The 19,944-nt window shown below is 41.7% G+C and overlaps 1 pseudogene; it reads right to left on the bottom strand.

Moving 5' to 3' along the window:
- Positions 1-7,187: 7,187 nt before the first annotated feature.
- Positions 7,188-14,232, bottom strand: LOC122132432 (annotated as a pseudogene).
- Positions 14,233-19,944: the final 5,712 nt, after the last annotated feature.

Genomic DNA, 19,944 nt, shown 5'->3' with positions numbered 1-19,944 from the left:
GCTACGGCCTCGAAAGCTCGATCACCACAGGTCTTTAGGCGAGTGTGTGGGAGGGAGAGAGTGATGATGATGAGTGGGAGGGAAGGAGATCAGCCCTGGCCGTGCATTGCACTAGAAGTTATAGTGAGAGTTTTAAACTGTAAGCAATGAGGAGCCAATGAAGAGACGGAAGCAAAGGGGTGCTGATTGCAGCAGCATTCTGAATTGCCTGCAGACTATCAAGGAGAGACTTACAGAGTGAGGAGAAAAGTACATTACAGTATTAGTTTTTCAGCAAAATTTTGTCAATACAAATTATTTTTTTGAGAAAAATTGAGAAACATCTAAGCAGTTAGGTCCCAAAAGCTCCAATCCCTCTTCCTTGTGGTGCATTCAGCACAGGAAGTAGACATATTGGCCACTGCCATCTTCACATCGGTGAGCTCTCAATTCCAGCACACAAGACAGAAAGAGGAGCTGATTATCTGAGTTGTACATGAATGACCTGACAGACTGACGTACTGTAGGTGCGATGATATTGTATATTAACTTAATGGGAGACTTGATGATCAGTTTTATTCATGGCTAAATATAATTGATTGATCATTGGTAACTATAACAAAATGTACTGTGATATAAAAAAGACCATAAACTGAGATGTCATTTAAAAAAAAATACTTTTTGCCAAATAATCAATATCAACACTTGGCTGGAGTAAACATCATAACATCTCGTCCCATCCAATATTATCTGCGTTTGAACCTTGAGAAAGAATCAAAATAGAATTTCTTATCTCTTTACTAGGGCTGGGCAAGATAACTCGTTATTATCGCGTTAACTCATCAATTATTTAAGGCCAACAATTATTTTATCGCGCATTAGGGCAGGTTTCATTATTTATTTTATTATGGTAAAAGTCTGTTGCTCACAGGCTTTTATTTTGTAAAAGTCTGTTGCTGAGTGCTGCGGAACCGGAAAAGAAAATAATTGGCGGATAAACAAAGTTCCGTTCTGCTAGCAACGATAACCCACAATAACCCCAGGAAGTAAAACGAAACGAGGAAGTAAAATGAGTTTGTTGTATCAAATGAAAGGTTTTTACAACAAACAACCCTGTTAATCGACTGGGTAATATAAAAACCTTTTATATGCAACGAGTTTTATTGTTCCATTTGTCCTAATGATCGGGAAAATAGTTAAAAGCGTGTTTGAAAGTTATAGTAGCCTATTTGTCATTATAAAGTCCTAATCTGTCTACTCGCTAGATCAGACTTTATAATGGTATTTTGTTAACTGTGCATTATATTAACTTGCTTTAAAACAAGGTAAGATATAGTGAGTTAATTTTAAGCGTACAGGATACTTTGATAATGACTAAGATGTAGCTGAAAATTGACAATTAATATTACTTTCATAGTAACATCAAAATGGGTTAAAAACGATTCACTGATGTTACAAAAGTATGATTTTCTTGTTTAAATATAGGGAACACTGACTAAACAGGCATCATTGTAAATATTGTAGTAAGAAACAGTAAAACACACAACAATCTGCTGATAAAAGGATTATGTCTTCAATAAAGTTGGTTGAACATGTTCAGAACACTGTAAAGAAAGGGTAAAATATGTTTAGCAGTCATTATTCTGGTCATTCACTGTGAAAAAACACTTGACACACAGATCACACAGGCGAAAATGCATTATCTTCAATGGCAGGGTATTGCCATGTGACATGTATCACTCTTTGCTGATGAAACTAAAGATTGTGTCTCAATGAAAGGGGGGTGGAATATGTTTAGGACATTCCAAACATTAAATAAAATGTGTGAAGTAGTTGAGATTTACGTCCCTGAATGCTCCACAATACTTTAAACATAGGTGATCAGACAGGCGAAAATGCATTAACTTCAATGGCAGGGCCATGTGACATGTATCGCTCTTTGCTGAAAAAACTAAAGATTGTGTCTCAATGAAAGGGGGGTGGAATATGTTCAGGACACTCCAAACATTAAATAAAATGTGTGAAGTAGTTGAGATTTACGTCCCTGAAGGCTCCACAATACTTTAAACATAGGCCTTCACACAGGCGAAAATGCATTATCTTCAATGGCAGGGCCATGTGACATGTATCACTCTTTGCTGAAAAAACTAAAGATTGTGTCTCAATGAAAGGGGGGTGGAATATGTTCAGGACACTCCAAACATTAAATAAAATGTGTGAAGTAGTTGAGATTTACGTCCCTGAAGGCTCCACAATACTTTAAACATAGGCCTACACACAGGCGAAAATGCATTAACTTCAATGGCAGGGCCATGTGACATGTATCACTCTTTGCTGAAAAAACTAAAGATTGTGTCTCAATGAAAGGGGGGTGGAATATGTTCAGGACACTCCAAACATTAAATAAAATGTGTGAAGTAGTTGAGATTTACGTCCCTGAATGCTCCACAATACTTTAAACATAGGCCTACACACAGGCGAAAATGCATTATCTTCAATGGCAGGGCCATGTGACATGTATCACTCTTTGCTGAAAAAACTAAAGATTGTGTCTCAATGAAAGGGGGTGGAATATGTTCAGGACACTCCAAACATTAAATAAAATGTGTGAAGTAGTTGAGATTTACGTCCCTGAAGGCTCCACAATACTTTAAACATAGGCTACAGACAGGCGAAAATGCATTATCTTCAATGGCAGGGCCATGTGACATGTATCACTCTTTGCTGAAAAAACTAAAGATTGTGTCTCAATGAAAGGGGGTGGAATATGTTCAGGACACTCCAAACATTAAATAAAATGTGTGAAGTAGTTGAGATTTACGTCCCTGAAGGCTCCACAATACTTTAAACATAGGCCTACACACAGGCGAAAATGCATTAACTTCAATGGCAGGGCCATGTGACATGTATCACTCTTTGCTGAAAAAACTAAAGATTGTGTCTCAATGAAAGGGGGGTGGAATATGTTCAGGACACTCCAAACATTAAATAAAATGTGTGAAGTAGTTGAGATTTACGTCCCTGAATGCTCCACAATACTTTAAACATAGGTGATCAGACAGGCGAAAATGCATTATGTTCAATGGCAGGGCCATGTGACACGTACGTTTAAAGTATTGTGGAGCCTTCAGGGACGCAAATCTGAACTACTTCACACATTTTATTTAATATTTGGAGTGTCCTGAACATATTCCACCCCCCTTTCATTGAGACACAATCTTTAGTTTTTTCAGCAAAGAGCGATACATGTCACATGGCCCTGCCATTGAAAATAATGCATTTTCGCCTGTCTGATCACCTATGTTTAAAGTATTGTGGAGCATTCAGGGACGCAAATCTGAACTACTTCACACATTTTATTTAATGTTTGGAGTGTCCTGAACATATTCCACCCCCTTTCATTGAGACACAATCTTTAGTTTTTTCAGCAAAGAGTGATACATGTCACATGGCCCTGCCATTGAAGATAATGCATTTTCGCCTGTCTGATCACCTATGTTTAAAGTATTGTGGAGCCTTCAGGGACGCAAATCTGAACTACTTCCCACATTTTATTTAATGTTTGGAGTGTCCTGAACATATTCCACCCCCCTTTCATTGAGACACAATCTTTAGTTTTTTCAGCAAAGAGCGATACATGTCACATGGCCCTGCCATTGAAAATAATGCATTTTCGCCTGTCTGATCACCTATGTTTAAAGTATTGTGGAGCCTTCAGGGACGCAAATCTGAACTACTTCACACATTTTATTTAATGTTTGGAGTGTCCTGAACATATTCCACCCCCCTTTCATTGAGACACAATCTTTAGTTTTTTCAGCAAAGAGCGATACATGTCACATGGCCCTACCATTGACGATAATGCATTTTCGCCTGTCTGATCACCTATGTTTAAAGTATTGTGGAGCCTTCAGGGACGCAAATCTGAACTACTTCACACATTTTATTTAATGTTTGGAGTGTCCTGAACATATTCCACCCCCCTTTCATTGAGACACAATCTTTAGTTTTTTCAGCAAAAGAGTGATACATGTCACATGGCCCTGCCATTGAAATAATGCATTTTCGCCTGTCTGAACACCTATGTTTAAAGTATTGTGGAGCCTTCAGGGACGCAAATCTGAACTACTTCACACATTTTATTTAATGTTTGGAGTGTCCTGAACATATTCCACCCCCCTTTCATTGAGACACAATCTTTAGTTTTTTCAGCAAAGAGCGATACATGTCACATGGCCCTGCCATTGAAGATAATGCATTTTCGCCTGTCTGATCACCTATGTTTAAAGTATTGTGGAGCCTTCAGGGACGCAAATCTGAACTACTTCACACATTTTATTTAATGTTTGGAGTGTCCTGAACATATTCCACCCCCCTTTCATTGAGACACAATCTTTAGTTTTTCAGCAAAGAGTGATACGTGTCACATGGCAATACCCTGGCATTGGAGATAATCCCTTTTCACCTGTGTGATCTGTGTGTCAAGTGTTTTTTCACAGTGAATGACCAGAATAATGACTGCTAAACATATTTTACCCTTTCTTTACAGTTCTGAACAAGTTCAACCAACTTTAATGAAGGCATAATCCTTTTATCAGCATAATGGGGTGTGTTTTACTTTTTCTTAATACAATATTGTCTGTTTAGTCATTGTTCATTATATTAAAACAAGAAAACCATACTTTTGTAACATCAGTGAATCGTTTTTAACCCATTTTGATGTTACTATGAAATTAATATCTCTGATAGTTTAAGAAAACACGGGGCTAATAAGGGACTTTTATTTTGAAAAATCGTAACCGGAAGTCGCTCGAGCTCATTTGCCTATAGTTGCTCACTGAACGCTGCTGATAAACAAAGGGTACGGAGCTTTTAGATGGCCATTTTCATTTTAAAGTTATTCCAGACGGCGGAGTCGACAGAACCAAAGTTATTTGTAACCACTGCCAAGTTGAATTTTCTTATCACCGGAGTACTTCCAGTCTAAAATATCACCTAAATGCAAAACACACAGTTGATACCAGCAAATCATTCAACGAAACAGACAGTGGAGCGAGACTTCGGCAGACCACGTACAGCACAGTAACTGCCAGCAGTGAACTTTTTTGTGCTTCACCACACTCTAACATTAATGCCCTGGCAGTGGCAATAAGCTTTAGTTTTGTGTTTGTTTTGATAACATTGTTTAAGTTGAAATTTACACAAAGTATTTATTTTATTTAACTACTACCATATAAAAATGCTGAGGTTAAGTGTTTGCACAACAAATGTTATGGCACTTTAGTTCATATGGCAGTACATTTAAAATAACAGTGTCAAGTTCTAGGAATTGACAAACTGCACTGAAAGTGTTTTCTGGTTTCTCACTCTAACAGGGACATTTGGTACTGAACATAGACTGGTTATGCTGCTCCCTGATGAAAGTAAAATGTTTCTGCTGTTACCTCAGAAATTGCCTGTTTTAATGATATGATTGTGGCTCAGGATTTTGTGGCCAGTTTTTTTCTTTTTCATAACGAACAGGATAAAATTAATGCCCTGGCAGTGACAATGAGCTTTAATTTGGTATTGCTTTGATTGTTTAAGTTGAGATTTACACTGAATATTTTATTTAACTGCTACTGTATTAAAATGCTGATGTTAAAAGTGTTTGCACAAACAAATGTTATGGCACTTTCGTTCATATGGCAGAACATTTAAAATAAAAGTGAGAGGAGTCTACTTCTTTACCTTCACTACCTACAGTTGGGTGTCGAAGGCAGACGTCAATGTCGTGCTGATGAAGAACACTTACGCAGAATTGATGGTTTGGGATTGGCAGGAGGTGGGGGATAATGAGGACTATGCCTCCAACTCAGTGGTTCTGCAGCTGAAGGTTGGAGACAGGGTGTACATGAGACTCCCCAAAGATTACTACATTGCAGCTACCAATGTTTATGTCTTCACAGGTTGTCTGCTTCGTCAGATGTGAGGGAGCCATTTGAATACTTTGATAAACATAATGCTTCAAAAAGTAGAAATGTAACCATATAATTATATTTCTATGTCACTGAAATAAATACATAAGCAACATCTTCCAAAGATGTTTTCTGTTTTACTAATATCCCAACCTTAAAAGTTACTAACCAGAAGGTTAGTTATGGTTGTGCTTTTTGGACTGCCTACAACAGACAAATAGTCTTAGGGGTAAATTAAGTAGTGGTTAGCAGTTCGAGTTGCTTGTATGTAGACCTGTGCATCACTGCCGTAGGTGTACTGTTACAGCTGCTGCTATTGAGCGATCGCAATCAGTCTGCATTTTCCAGAAATAACTTACTTTTGTTGACACGCAACATTGGAATAGTCATGAAAACAAAATGGTAGATGATGACTAGTATGTGAACTACGCCATTGTTACCATGTTGCTTTCCTGCACGTTTCGCTGACAGGATCGGTCCGTCTCTGGTCTTTATGGTAATTGTGATGCTCATCATAGTTCTGATGCTGTGGTCCCTCATGCAGTGCTTTGGTCTGTTAAATCAAAGCCATTTGTGTTGGCATGTGCTGTCTGCGCATGCTACTATTGGCATAGAACTTCCCTGATCTTTTCATTGTTGTATACTAGCATCTCAAGGATGTTGACAGTAGAAAACCCAAGTACTGTAATTCAGGCCTACAAGCACAAGATCCTCTACAACTGGGTGGAAGTGTGGAAGCTGGCCCTACGTAGACCACACCTCACTCAGGCTTTGCCCTGTCAGAGGTTGCACTTTATCCCTCCAACTGGGGTTCAGACGTATCCGCTTATGTGTAGAGCTGAGGAGTAAAACTACACTCCATTGAATAAATTTTAAAACACACATGGACCACCTTGGTCCAAACTGCCATCACAAGAAAGCTCTGCCCGCAATGGCCAAAGTGCAGCACAGCCCTTTGCAATGCAAGGAAAGCAGCACAATAAAAACTGGAGGAAAATGGCACGGTCACAGTCAGAATGAAAGCGGTCACCAAGGCAACGGTAAGAGAGTTCTGAGAACAGAGCAAGCCGTTAGGATTCCAGGAAGCAGCAGTCTGAACAGCCAAGGAGAGGCATCGTGATGTTCCTGCCAGTAATGAAGTATCCACGACCACAAAAGAAAGGCACAATCACACACACGATCAAAACTGCCACAGTGCAACTTGTATCTAGAGAAAACTCAAAAACACCAAGTACAGCACACAATCATTGTTGTAACATTATATATTTATTAGTGGCGCTGTTCTTTCTTACCATACTAGGAGATAATACATAACGATCTCACAGAACTGGACAGTTTCTAAAACAATACAACTTACTGTACTTATCCAGGAATAGATAGCATTACATGATGGTGGACCAAAAAAACAAAACAATTAACTGTATGCACAAAGTGCCCATTTAAATAACACGATAAATTAAAAATATACATCAAGGTCGTTAGTACTACCATACAATAGAGCAAGAACTATAGGGTGTATAGTATGTAAAAAAAGAAAGTGAAAAAAAAAAAAAAAAAAAATATTTCTAAAATTCTCCCACATCCACCCGTTTGTCCCGAAACTTGTTCCTGGCCTTGGTCCGAGCTTTGAACGCGGCAGCGTTGTACAGATGCTGAGGCGCCGGAGGGAAGCAAAAGGAAGTGAGTTGATGTATTTAGCACACACTCTATCCAAATCAAGCAAGAAGAAGTGGGAGAAGAGTTAAAGTTAAGTACGCATGACTCACCTTTCCAGTCGAGAGGTCTTCATTGCCTTTGAGTGTGGCGGAATCGATTAGCATTGGTGGTCCCAGCTGAAACACGTCCTTATGAAACTCGTTACTCTGCGAAAAAAATAAATAAAATAAAAAACAGGAGTGAGGATCCTGAATTGAGCTGCCAGTCTTTCCCCAGATATCATTATGATTATGACTCCATCTTCTATGTGAAGTCTGGAATTGTCTGTGTGTTTCTCTATGTATAGTTTTTGTGAATGCGCGCGTGTGTGTGTGTGTGTGTGACATACCTGCAGATGGTAGTTCATTCCAGAGCCCACAAACTCCCGGAAGGAATCATAACGTCCTCTTCCTCACCCAGCTGTCGATGGTCATGCCGCTCGGTGCCGAAGCGGATGGTCTCAGACTGGAAGCCTCCCTCCTGGAAACGCCCCAAAAAACAAGAGAGGATCCAAATCAGAACGTGGCATCTGCTCAGTCATACAACATCTACATAGCCTGAACCAGAGACACCCTCAGCAGCCTGGGAGTCACCTAATTAAAACTCTTAATTAACAATGCCTCCTACGCTGAGAGAAAGAGACACTGATCTGTTTGACTTGAACTAATATCCTCCTCTTTAACAGTCTCAGCGGAGCAAGGAAATAAAGGAATAGAATGAATTGCTTAAGATCATGGCTGCCGTCCAGCTCGCCTCTGTAAGCACACAGGGAAAGAAAATCACATAGGAGACTTTCAGAGATGATTAAAGCACAAAGCAAGCGCGAGCCGCTGACAAGCAACGACACCCCCGGACAATCTGGCTGGCTACAGCATTCTTTTATCCACAGTGGCCTCACAGTGTAATTGAAGCTGCCCGTTTCTCTGTATTTCAGTTGCCTGAAGAGACTCCACAAAACTAGCTACAACAGCTACAGGATCACACCATCATTCCCTTCTTTTGAGGAGCAGATCCACATGCTGTGAATTCACACATGTAAACTTGTTAGCATGCAACTCTAGCTGTTTGGTGCATTGCTCATGGAGTTTTGAGTGTTGGACTTTCAAGATCTATCTGTATACCAAACTGTTCTGAGGTCAGTCATCTTGCTTCCATTCACATCTACGGGTACATAACTTCTAGAGCTTTCATTGCGCTGGGGTACTGAATCTCATCAGAAAGGACAGAAAACCTCCAAACCAGCAAAACCGTAGTCTCTACCATCTCAAGACATTATGCACAAAGCCCCATCATACCACCAGTACACTCAGAAAGGCACTTTGAGAAACAAATGGCAACTTCACAGATAATGCTGGTCATCTAAACAAAACCAAGGACCGTGTAACCTTCAACTTTGAACTTAGGATATGAAGCCTCCAGCACCACAATGGCCCCATGACCCATGGTCCTTCTTCCCCACTCACCTCCACGGCCTTAAGTACATCCCTGAAGACGGAGCGCTGCTTCCTTTTGTCAGTCTTGGCCCGGTGCTTGTTGCAGTCGGTGGCCAGAGCGCTCAGTTTCTCACACAGACTCTCCCAGTCCTCATCGTCAAAGTCCTGGAACAGCACACACACGCATCACAACAGGTACTCAAGGTCAAGCAGTTATTGTTAAAGCACCTTTTAGTAAAGACTCCTAGCAGAATTACCACAGCAGGCACTGATAAATGATCACATAACCTGCATAACCAATATAATCTCCATATATAATAAATTGCCATGATTTTAATGCAGACATGCATTAACATGCAAACTGTAAATGTGCAGTAAACTGACGCAACTCAATTTCCTGTACCACTATACACAACTGCACTGAGTGCATTTACACCAAGGTCCAAAGTGGCATCCTTATTTTTGTGGCGGGATGATTTGCTGATTATTTATTATTACTTTTCTATGTGCTCATTAAGACACATGTTGGCTTGCGTGTCTGTATGCCACACTAACATACATTTCCCCGTCAGGAATCAATACAGGACATCCTACCCCATTGTTAACAGGCGGCAATAGACCGCCCAGAGAGACTTACCGGCTCCACATCCCTGGCCAGCTCGAACAGCAGGGCGATGGTCTCTCCTGCGGCAATCCTCATGTTCACATCATCACTCTCCAGCAGCCCCGGAAGCTTGGGCAGGTGCCTGAGGGGGCAGCCATCCAATAGACATTAGAATAGAATACATGATGGTACATTACATTACCTAACGAAAGGAGGGGAGGACAGGGAGTCGGAAATTAAGAAGAACTTCATTTCACTCAATTCAAGCTTTAGAGTGCCACAGAGAGTGTCAAATGGATCACAAAGAACAAACAAATATTTATTCAGAAGCTTGTTTGTGGGATTCTCCCTTGGTGGAATTGCCTTCTCATCTTCCAATTGGTCATTACCCTAATCAGATTGAAACTAAAGCCCTTTTGGTCTCAAGTGCCTTGGAACTGCTTTAGGGATCCTTGGGCTGAGCTAGGAAGGGGGCCTTATATCCAGATCAATCCATTTTTGACAATCCTTACTATTAAATGTGCTCATGTACTTAATACTCAGCATTTATCTCGAAACATAATACACAGTTAACATTAATGCATATTCTTACTAAATGTGCTTGAGGCTAGGATAACATGCAATGATATGCACCTGCATGCAGGGTACAGGGCATTATTAGGTAAGTGCGCAAGTACAGTGTAATAAAGACACTAAATAAAATATGTGCCAATTGTGCTCCCTCCCCCTCCTTTGCTGGATATATAGCGAGTCCCCTTTTCTCCCAGGAGCGCTGTGGGCTCGGCGGGGACTCACTTGTGCAGGACGGTGCGGATCTGGTTCCCGCTGCAGATGGTGAGCAGCAGGGCCCAGGAGAGCAGGGCGTTGGTGTGCAGCTGCGTGGTCTGGGGGCTCAGCGAGGGCCGGCTGCCGTCCGCCCGCGTGTACGAGCGCATGAACAGGCTCTCAAAGAGCTCCATGGTGCCACACACGTCCTACGGTGAGAGAGCGAGGAGGGGGCAAGAGAGATACATGCAGATGTCTGAACAAGACACAGGTAGATCTTTTAGCCTTGCAGTGAGTCGAAGGAAAGGGTCGTGGATAGTGATTTACGAGTCTTTTGTATTTAATGATACGGAAAACGACCCCAGCAACAAACAGACACACACACCGAAGTCACAATGTTTATCTATATTAAGCAATCATTTATGGAACGTAAGGGACACCAAACACAGACAGAGCGTGATCCCACAGGCTAAAAATAGATACAACACAAGAGCTCTTGGAAAATTCCATGCTTACCAAGATATCATCTTCCGCCACCAGTGTGCACAGGCCTTAAACTCGTAGCACACTATAACAAAACACATAAAACAATACTTGTGAACTTTTAAGTCTTATGAAGTTCTGCATTTATTTAAAAAATTTAAACTCACTGTTGATCCTTACCGTCTTACCACCCCATATAATATTGCCTCAACCAGTACTGAGTAATACCATGAAAAGTTCATCACTTTTATCCACTGTTGAATGGTGACAACACAAAGATTTCTTAAAGAAAATTCTCACCGCCTGTCGGGCTTGGATGTTGGCCGAGGCGTCGAAGAGGACGGTCCTGAAGATGGGCTTGAGGGTCTTGAACACCTCCTCGCTCTCGAGGCCCGAGCCCAGCTGTATGCAGAGCAGGCAGGCCAGGGAGGCTGCCGCCCGCTGTTCCTCTCCCTTCCCTAGGGAAGAGAACCACAGTGCATGAGCAACCTGCCCGACCCCACTTACAAATAAAACAAACAACTTGCAGAGACAATAATGCTGTGAAAAGGTAAATTAATAATGGCTATAATAATAACAAACATATTAATAATACTAAATAACAACAATATTAATAACACTGATACTACTATGGATACTAATACACTCACAGTATGTGAATATGTGGAAGAGGCCACATAAGCAAGAAAGGGAGGGAGGGAGACAATACAAAACAATGGGGGGGGGGGCACAGATCAGATCATGACAACAAACCCACCTTTCTTTAAGCTGCGCTCGATGCTGTCTGTGATGGTCATCCTCTGCTCCAAGATGAACTCGTACAGAATCTTGGTTGCCATGGCAGTCTTCAAACTGTCAAGCGCCCCCTGCCTCGTCTTTGCGCTGAAGGGTGAATAGAGTAAATACTTATTTATTAAATTGTGCAGCACAACAACAACACACCCTACAGATGTTGTCTCCTTCGTCTCACGTTGATGTATACGCTTAATAAATGATGCAACTTCATGCCACAATAGCATTCACGTCATTGTTACCATATCGGTGGATCATATTACAATAGAAAGACACTAGAGCATGTCTTCTTGCACTAGTCCAGTGAGATAGCAATCGCCCACACACACACACACACACACACACACACACACACACTAAACTCCACAAGAAGCAGGCTGGCTCACCTCTTGTCCACGGTGCTGTCGATGTACACCTTCAGCTTGAACTGGAAGTCATCCTGAGCAGAGTCTTCCCCCGATTCCCCTGCTGCAGAGGACAGCAAAACAATACTCATAAAATACATATATTTGTATCATCATATTATATTGTTTTCAACCAATAGCACAAGGAATTAACATATCATCTTGTGTATAGCTCATATTACACTACAATTACCAATGCATTTCTGCTGTCCAGTTTAAAATTAAACTTTAACTACAGATCCTACCAACCACTAAGGGAGAAAAGCTAAACAAAGTCATACTAGGGAATTACAGACTTGGTTCCATGGAGGGGCGTGCCTGCAAAAAGCAAAGTGTAACGTGCTTTGCCATCAACTGTTTGGGGATAGATAAGCAGCCTGTTCACCCAAGCCTGTTTACGCATGCTCATTCTCCCAACACACACACACACACACCTTCTTCAGCCACGCTGACTGAGTCGCTGTAGCTGCTACAGTGGCTGAGCGTCTCGATGGAGGCATCTTCGTCGCTGAAAGGCTGCCCAGGTTGGGCCCCTGTCAAAACACACAGTCCATCAAACACCAAAACAAAAACTCTCATCACAGTCACATGCCCATACCATCGCCACTTCCCAGGTAATAAGCAGAATAAATGATTAATGAAAACACATCATTCAATTGAGGAATACTACTTTACATGTCATTCCTTACACAAGCCAGTGTATGTACGGATGACTGTATTCCACCTGTTCAACACCGCCAAGTCTCTGGACCAGTCTTATCAATTCGCCTAAAAGATAAACTCTGTGAGGTGAACATGGAGTGTCTAGGGCACCGTGACACCTCGCTGACCACACAAACCAAACACACCTTTTTACATAACATCCCCGCCCTGCTGGTGCATCATGCTGCTGGCCGCCCTCCAAAAAATGCGCATGCAAGAGACCGGTTACGTGTTTGAGGAGACGCTCTAATCATGTCTAAAAAGTGGATTGCAGACTTTTCAGACCATAAACAGCACGACGCTCACGTGGCAATCCAGCGCTCTCAGCTCTTTACAGCTGATCACTTGATACGTGGCACGTGTCATAATTCAGCCGGCATAAAAACGAATAAACAGACGGTCATCTAAAAAGAAAATTACACTGTATATGAACATATCAGATGTCTCCTTTTGTTTTGAATAAGTGGAACTTAACAATACACGCGACTGCAATGAGGTGCAAGTGGTTCAATGCTCGCCCGTGCGCCTTATGTAAGCGTTGTTTGGAGTTAGTCATCTAACTAACCACTACTCGGCATGCGACTGCCAAGCACACGAATAATGATCCAAAACCTTTTCACAAAACCTAACACAGGAGCATACGATCACAATTACACACCAGACTGACATTTCTTTCCATAAAATCGTGACAGTTCTTCTAAATGTTGGCTAGCTTGCCATCTAGGCCACACTATAAAATAGCTGGCCAACTTTGCTAACGTTGCCCACTTCTTGCTGCACGTACAGAACTGACAGGAGCACACACCCACAGCACGTAATCATTGTCACCGCTTAACAACACACTAATTCCCCGTAAAACGCATGAAAAGTAGCTCCATGTCGATAATTTACTTTTAGTAACCTAGCTAGCTACACAGAAACGTCACCTATGAAATCCTTTTGTTCCCGGTAAACTAGCGTGCAGCTAACCTGCTAGCTAATGTAGGCCACAACAAGCTAGCTAGGAGCTGGTGGTGGTTGGCGACAAAGGGAGACATATTCTACGTATTGTAGTCTTTTCCAGTTTAACATTAGGCGGCATAGATGCAGTTCCATACCACAAAGAACTACAATTCCTATAATCTCTTTAGTGAAATCCACAGGCCAAAACAACCGGCCATTACCGGAATGGTGAACTCCCTTCACGTTACCTCTTTTGCTCTTCTTCTTGGATCTTGGCATTTTCGTTCTAATTTAAAGCGCTATTAACAAAAATCAGCCAATAGAAGACCAGTTTTTACTATATTGTCTTCTAAAATAAATTTCTTCAAGCGGCACAGCAGCGAAAAAGGTATTGAGAGCGATTCCGGTAAAAGACTTTGAACGAAGACGATACATTTTCCCTCTAAAAAAAACTAGGGCTGTGACGCGTGCTTGCCGCGAAAGGGTTTTATACAGCCGACATGTCACATGGGGGAAAAGGTGGGTGCTACTTGTTATCACACCAATCCCGTTGGAGAAATTACGTGACGTAGCCATGTTTGGGTCTGATGCAATGTGATTGGAATGCATCAACACGTCGGTGTCACGTCCTCATGCAGCCAGGCAGACTTTAGTTTCTTAGTGGTTCATAAAGTCTAAAAGTCCTTTTAGTACTTTAACATATGACCATTTTCTTGACCGCAATTTTGGTTTCACGTGAAAAATAGAGCATTTAAAGGCCAGTGTTGATGAAATTCAGAATGTGATTCTCTCAAATAGAATTGTGTCAGCTGTTTGTGCGACATGTGTGTTTGCTTAACAGAGTAAACATAACATATCATTTAGCTAACAGTTTGCATGCTGTGCCCTGAATCTGCCGAGTTAACTTTTCTCAGGCAAAGTTGTTTCTTATCATGTCCTTGGTGAACACTTATATAGCAACCTTGCAAACCAGACGATTGGGTTCGCCGTTATCCTTGTCCCTTGGCTACTGCAGTGTCCTTGGCCCTTCACCATTGGTTTAGTTGCTATTTCTCCTCATTCAGATTGTTTCAATTCACTGGAGTAACACTTTTTAGATGAACTATTTACACAGTGTGCAATCCGATGGCTATCACAAATATATAAAATACTTTGTTCACAGTTCAATGCCTTCAGGAAAACTTCCTTATAATAATAATAATAATAATAATGTATTTCATTTGTAATGCACTCTTCATTCAAAAGAATCTCAGAGTGCCAACATATTAAAAACTAACTATAATAATACAATAAAATAAAAATGAATTAACATAAGCATAATAGAAAACTTTTTAACATTTTAACATTCGATTTAACACAAGGCCAGAAATGCCTTCCTGAATAAAAATGTTTTTAGTCCAGCTTTAAAGGAGTCCAGCGTCTGCGTTGCCCTTAGGTGGTCAGGGAGGCTGTTCCATAAGCGTGGCGCTGCCGAGCAAAAGGCCCGGTCGCCCATGGTGCGGAGCTTTGTTTTGGGGACGCGGAGGAGCGAGCTGTTTGAAGACCTGAGGGTGCAGGTGGAGGTTTGGGGAGTAATTAATTCTTGCAGGTAGGGAGGTGCATGCCCATTTATGCATGTATGGGTGAGTATAAGGACTTTGTAGTCAATCCGGAAAGAGACAGGGAGCCAGTGTAGTGAGTGTAATATTGGTGTTATGTGCTCACATGTGCTCCAAAACAAAGCTCCGCACCATGGGCGACCGGGCCTTTAACCATTGTAATGTTGTATAATTGTAATTAGCAGTGTTGTTGTAAGCGCCTCAAGTAGTTTTTTAACCTCATAAGGTGTTTTATGTATATATAAATTTACATTGTCACCAAACTGTTTTTTTAGCATGTGACCTCTTAACAGTAATCTCTCAGCCCAGATGACCAGAAGCATGTTGCAAGCAGCAGTGTTGTGTGGGTAAAAATATTTGATGCCTAGCCCTCACACATCTTTTAGTAAAAGAGATTCAATTTTCTAGTATACTGCCAAAGCCACATACCGGTATGCTAGGTGTATGTTGCATCAGTTGACACTGATTACGTTTTTTTTAAATTTTATTTAATGATGCACTCATATAGCAAAACACTGTGTTGGCTAAGAGATATGGGAGTCTCCCCTGATACCTTTGCTGCTTTGCTCTGTTGGACAACAGGTAAAATATCCCAGATTCCTGTCATTCCTGCATCTACTAACAGACAATAACCCATTGATAGAATTGGTGTATGCTGGTCAAAGCTCTGTATTAAAAAAACATTATCTAAATTGTATCCACAAGGTGTTCCTCTGGACAGTGTGTCCCTCTGGACAGTGTGTCCCTCTGGCAGAGACACGCTGTGGACTTAGGTCATTGTAATAGTGGGGCACATATGTACTCATTAAAAGTTTAGTTTAGCTTAACTGCCTGGACAGATGTCTGGGTTCATATTCTGCCACCAGCAACCACTTCAAAAAGACCTAAACCGCTCCCCGCAACTTGCTCACTGGCCTGATGGAAAATCTACCAGGCAGATTAGTTCTTGGTTGATGATTTACAGACTATTTGACAACTAAGCTTACAAGATACAAGCTGAAAGCACCAGGGAAAATGCTATATTATACATGGACAGATTTGGACATTTTGCGGGAGAGACTCGACTTTACTAATCATCTGCCAGGAGTTCCAACTGTGAACCAGTGAAAAGTCTGTCAGGTTGTGTTGGAATTGGGTAGTGAATGATCCCAAGTGTTTACAAGCTTGTACACCAAGACCTCATATCTGATTTTCACTTAGGGTGTAATGCTCAACAGCGTGGGTCTTTAGAAAATTGGAGAATTTCCTTCCAAAGTGGAATACACCACACACACACACACACACACACACACACACACACACACACACACACCTCCACAACCCTTCACAGTGTAGAGCAATGATTAATGAGGTACTGCCAGTGCGAGCTAGAGGGTCCAAACTGAAAAAGAGAAAGGAAGAGAGCTGGAGAGAGAAATAGAGATAAAGAGAGAAAGAGAGATGGAGAGAGAAAGAGAGATGGAGGAGAGTTATGAAGATAAGGAAGAGAGAGATAATTAGGGAGACAGGGAGAGTGAGAGCACGGCAGAGATGGAAAGAGAAAAGAAGAGAGAGGCAAGGTAAAACAACCGAGAGAGAAAGACAGAGAGAGAGAGAGAGAGCTAGGTATGGAGATAGGGAAGATGAGAGAGAAAGTTAGAGAGACAGGTACAACAGGGACAAAAGGAGAGAGAGTGTGAGAGAGAGGTGCATCCTGAGCGAGGGAGCTAGAGAAGAGAGATGATGGCACAGAACAGCAGGGGAGAGAGTGGAATAACTGGATCTATTGCAAAGGCACAGATCCCTAAGGCACCACAGCCAGATTTTACCACCCTTTTTCTCCCCTCCCTTTGAGCAGGTGTGTGTGTTTGTAGAGCAGGTGTGTGTTGTTTTGTTGAGCAGGTTGTGTGTGCATCCAAAAAGGAGTGAGGCGGACATCTATTACTTATCCCGCACAGTCGGGTTAATAAAATGTATTCAAATTTCTTGCTGTGGCCCTCCTACCAAAATGTAAATAAGAATCTCCTGGTACCCTGTGCCATACGTCAACCAGGTTTAAGAGGTTCACTGCCACGCCAAATCAAAATGAGTGAACACTCTTCTACGTTCACAGTTCCCCATCTGTCACAGGTAGGATTATTTACATTCACAAATCTTCTGTCAGTCTGTCTCCATGCCAACTGGAGAAAAGGAAGTTGAAAACAACACACAAACCGATGTAGTGCCTACAAACAACTACATCTAAAAGTACCTCTCACGCTTTATTTGACTCTGTGTTTGTTCGTGAGTTAAAGAAGGCATGTATCTAAATTTATTCTGATAAATTGAATTAGCTGAAGGGCAATCCTTTAGTTTTGTTCTCATTGTGAACCAGAAAAGATCAGACAGCCTGAATGTTCAATTTAATAATTCACGCAAAAACGATTAAAGTCAATTGTTTAATGCTAAATAAATAATTATGTAACTACATTGATTTATACTGATGTCTTTAATCAGAGAGGCATTTTCAGGGAAGCAGATCACCCCAGCTTCTCAGAGCTGCATTTAGCCACAGTCTCTTTAATATGCAGTATAGAAAAGGACAAAAGAGTCCTTTTGGGTACATTTGACTCCAGAAACGTATCCACAGATCAGCTTGTCAGTCTCTGAGGAAGCCCTTTTATGACTTACAGTGTGCTGTGGAGCATAAGAACCAGTCTACATTTAGTCTAAGTGTTCACGTTTTTGATCAAATCCCTGCAGTGGACTGGGGTCACGCTGCAGAACAAATTTATCTCAGACACTTCTCACAATGGGGTTGGCGTTTTAATTATCTAATATATATAATTTATATTATATATAGTTTATATATATATATATATATATAATATATTTAAATAAAGATTTTTGTTAAGGTTTTATTCACAAAGGGCATGTTGGACATGAGTGTATGAGACTGATCTGAATCTTATTTGTGTTGATGTTTTAGTGCGCAGCTTTTATTAGCACACAGCACTAGGGGGAGCCCTTCTGTAAAATTCCCCCTGATTGATAGTCTCGTGCACCTGCAGCTGTGGCACACACACACACACACACACGCTGCCATATCAGCCATGCATAGCTAAGTAATGGAAACAGCAAGATACGCTTAGTGCTTTAGCGTGAAGGCAACTCCTGAGCTCACTCAGGCAGGAAAGGACATTTCAATTAGACAGTGCTGCACTGAAGAACGGCCGTAATTGCAAAGCACTACCAAGCTCCCTTGTATCACAAACACCCATACAAGCATGCACACACACACACACACACACACACACCCACACACACACCCACACACATACACACACAGCACACACACACACACACACACCACACACACAACACACACACACACACACACACACACACATAGACATACACACACACACACACACAAACACACACGTACACACACAAGTATCCACAAACACAGACATACTCAAATCATATATCTGAGACAGAAATGTCAAAATCATTGCTGCTATTATCCAGTAAATTACTATATGAGCTCTCTTTCAGGAGATCATGCTATTTAAAAATGAGCCCAAAACAGCTTTCTCCATACGACATAACAGGGTTAAAGATGTTTCAGAGCGGTGTTGAGAAACAACTGGAGCTAAAAGAGAAGAGATTCAATTCAGTTCAATTCAATTTCATTTTATGTGGAGGCAAATAACAATTTAAATTGTCTCAAGGTGCTTTACAGAGCCCAGAGCTTGAACCCCCTCAGAGTAAGCACTAAGACGATGGCGCAAGGAAAAACTCCCTTGAGCAGAACCTCAGCTCAAAGGGGGGACCCATCTGCTTGGGGCCAGCTTCGGGCCAATAGAAAGAGGGGGAGGGGGCAGAGAAGGAGGAGGGCAGGATGAGAGGAATCAGAGGCAAGCAGATACATTCCTACACGCATCAGGATAAAACACATTAGCACAAATGCAGCATATATACATAGTACATACACGATCCCATGATGCATACAAGATGGTACATACACAATTAATAGAGATATAAATGGAGAGAGCCAACATTCAAAGTATTGGTTGTAGAACTGCTTAGTGGGAATACAGTGTCCTCATAATGTGATTATTATGAGAATAAGCAGAGCAATGAAGCAGAAAACATGATGTTCATTTATATTATGGACAAATAGGCTGGAAAACAGTATGTAAATGTCATCCAAGCAGAGTAGAATCTGTGCTGAACAGGTTGTGGGAGTGGGCAGCTGTAAGCAGAGGGTTTCTGCAGGTAGACTGCAGCAGCATCCCACAGTGGAGATGTGAGACGTGGTTGAGGAAAGCCACAGCCTGACCTGATACTGACTCTAAACACTGCGCCTATGTTTTTAGGGGGAGCGCTCAGTCTCAGTGTGCGGCTCACGTCTGTGTTAAACCCACGCCAGGGTGCCCACCCTCACCCATCCCGTGCCAGCTGAATACAGATGATGGAAGATAAAACAGACAGGGTGTGGTGGATGTGTGAGGGCGTCGTCATATGTGTGTGTGTGTGTGTGTGTGTGTGTGTGTGTGTGTGTGTGTGTGTGTGTGTGTGTGTGTGTGTGTGTGTGTGTGTCTGTGTCTGTGTCTGTGTCTGTGTCAG

The sequence above is a fragment of the Clupea harengus genome, unplaced genomic scaffold, assembly GCF_900700415.2.
Source record: "Clupea harengus unplaced genomic scaffold, Ch_v2.0.2, whole genome shotgun sequence".
NCBI lineage: Eukaryota > Metazoa > Chordata > Actinopteri > Clupeiformes > Clupeidae > Clupea > Clupea harengus.
This window is presented reverse-complemented; position numbering and strand designations above follow the sequence as displayed.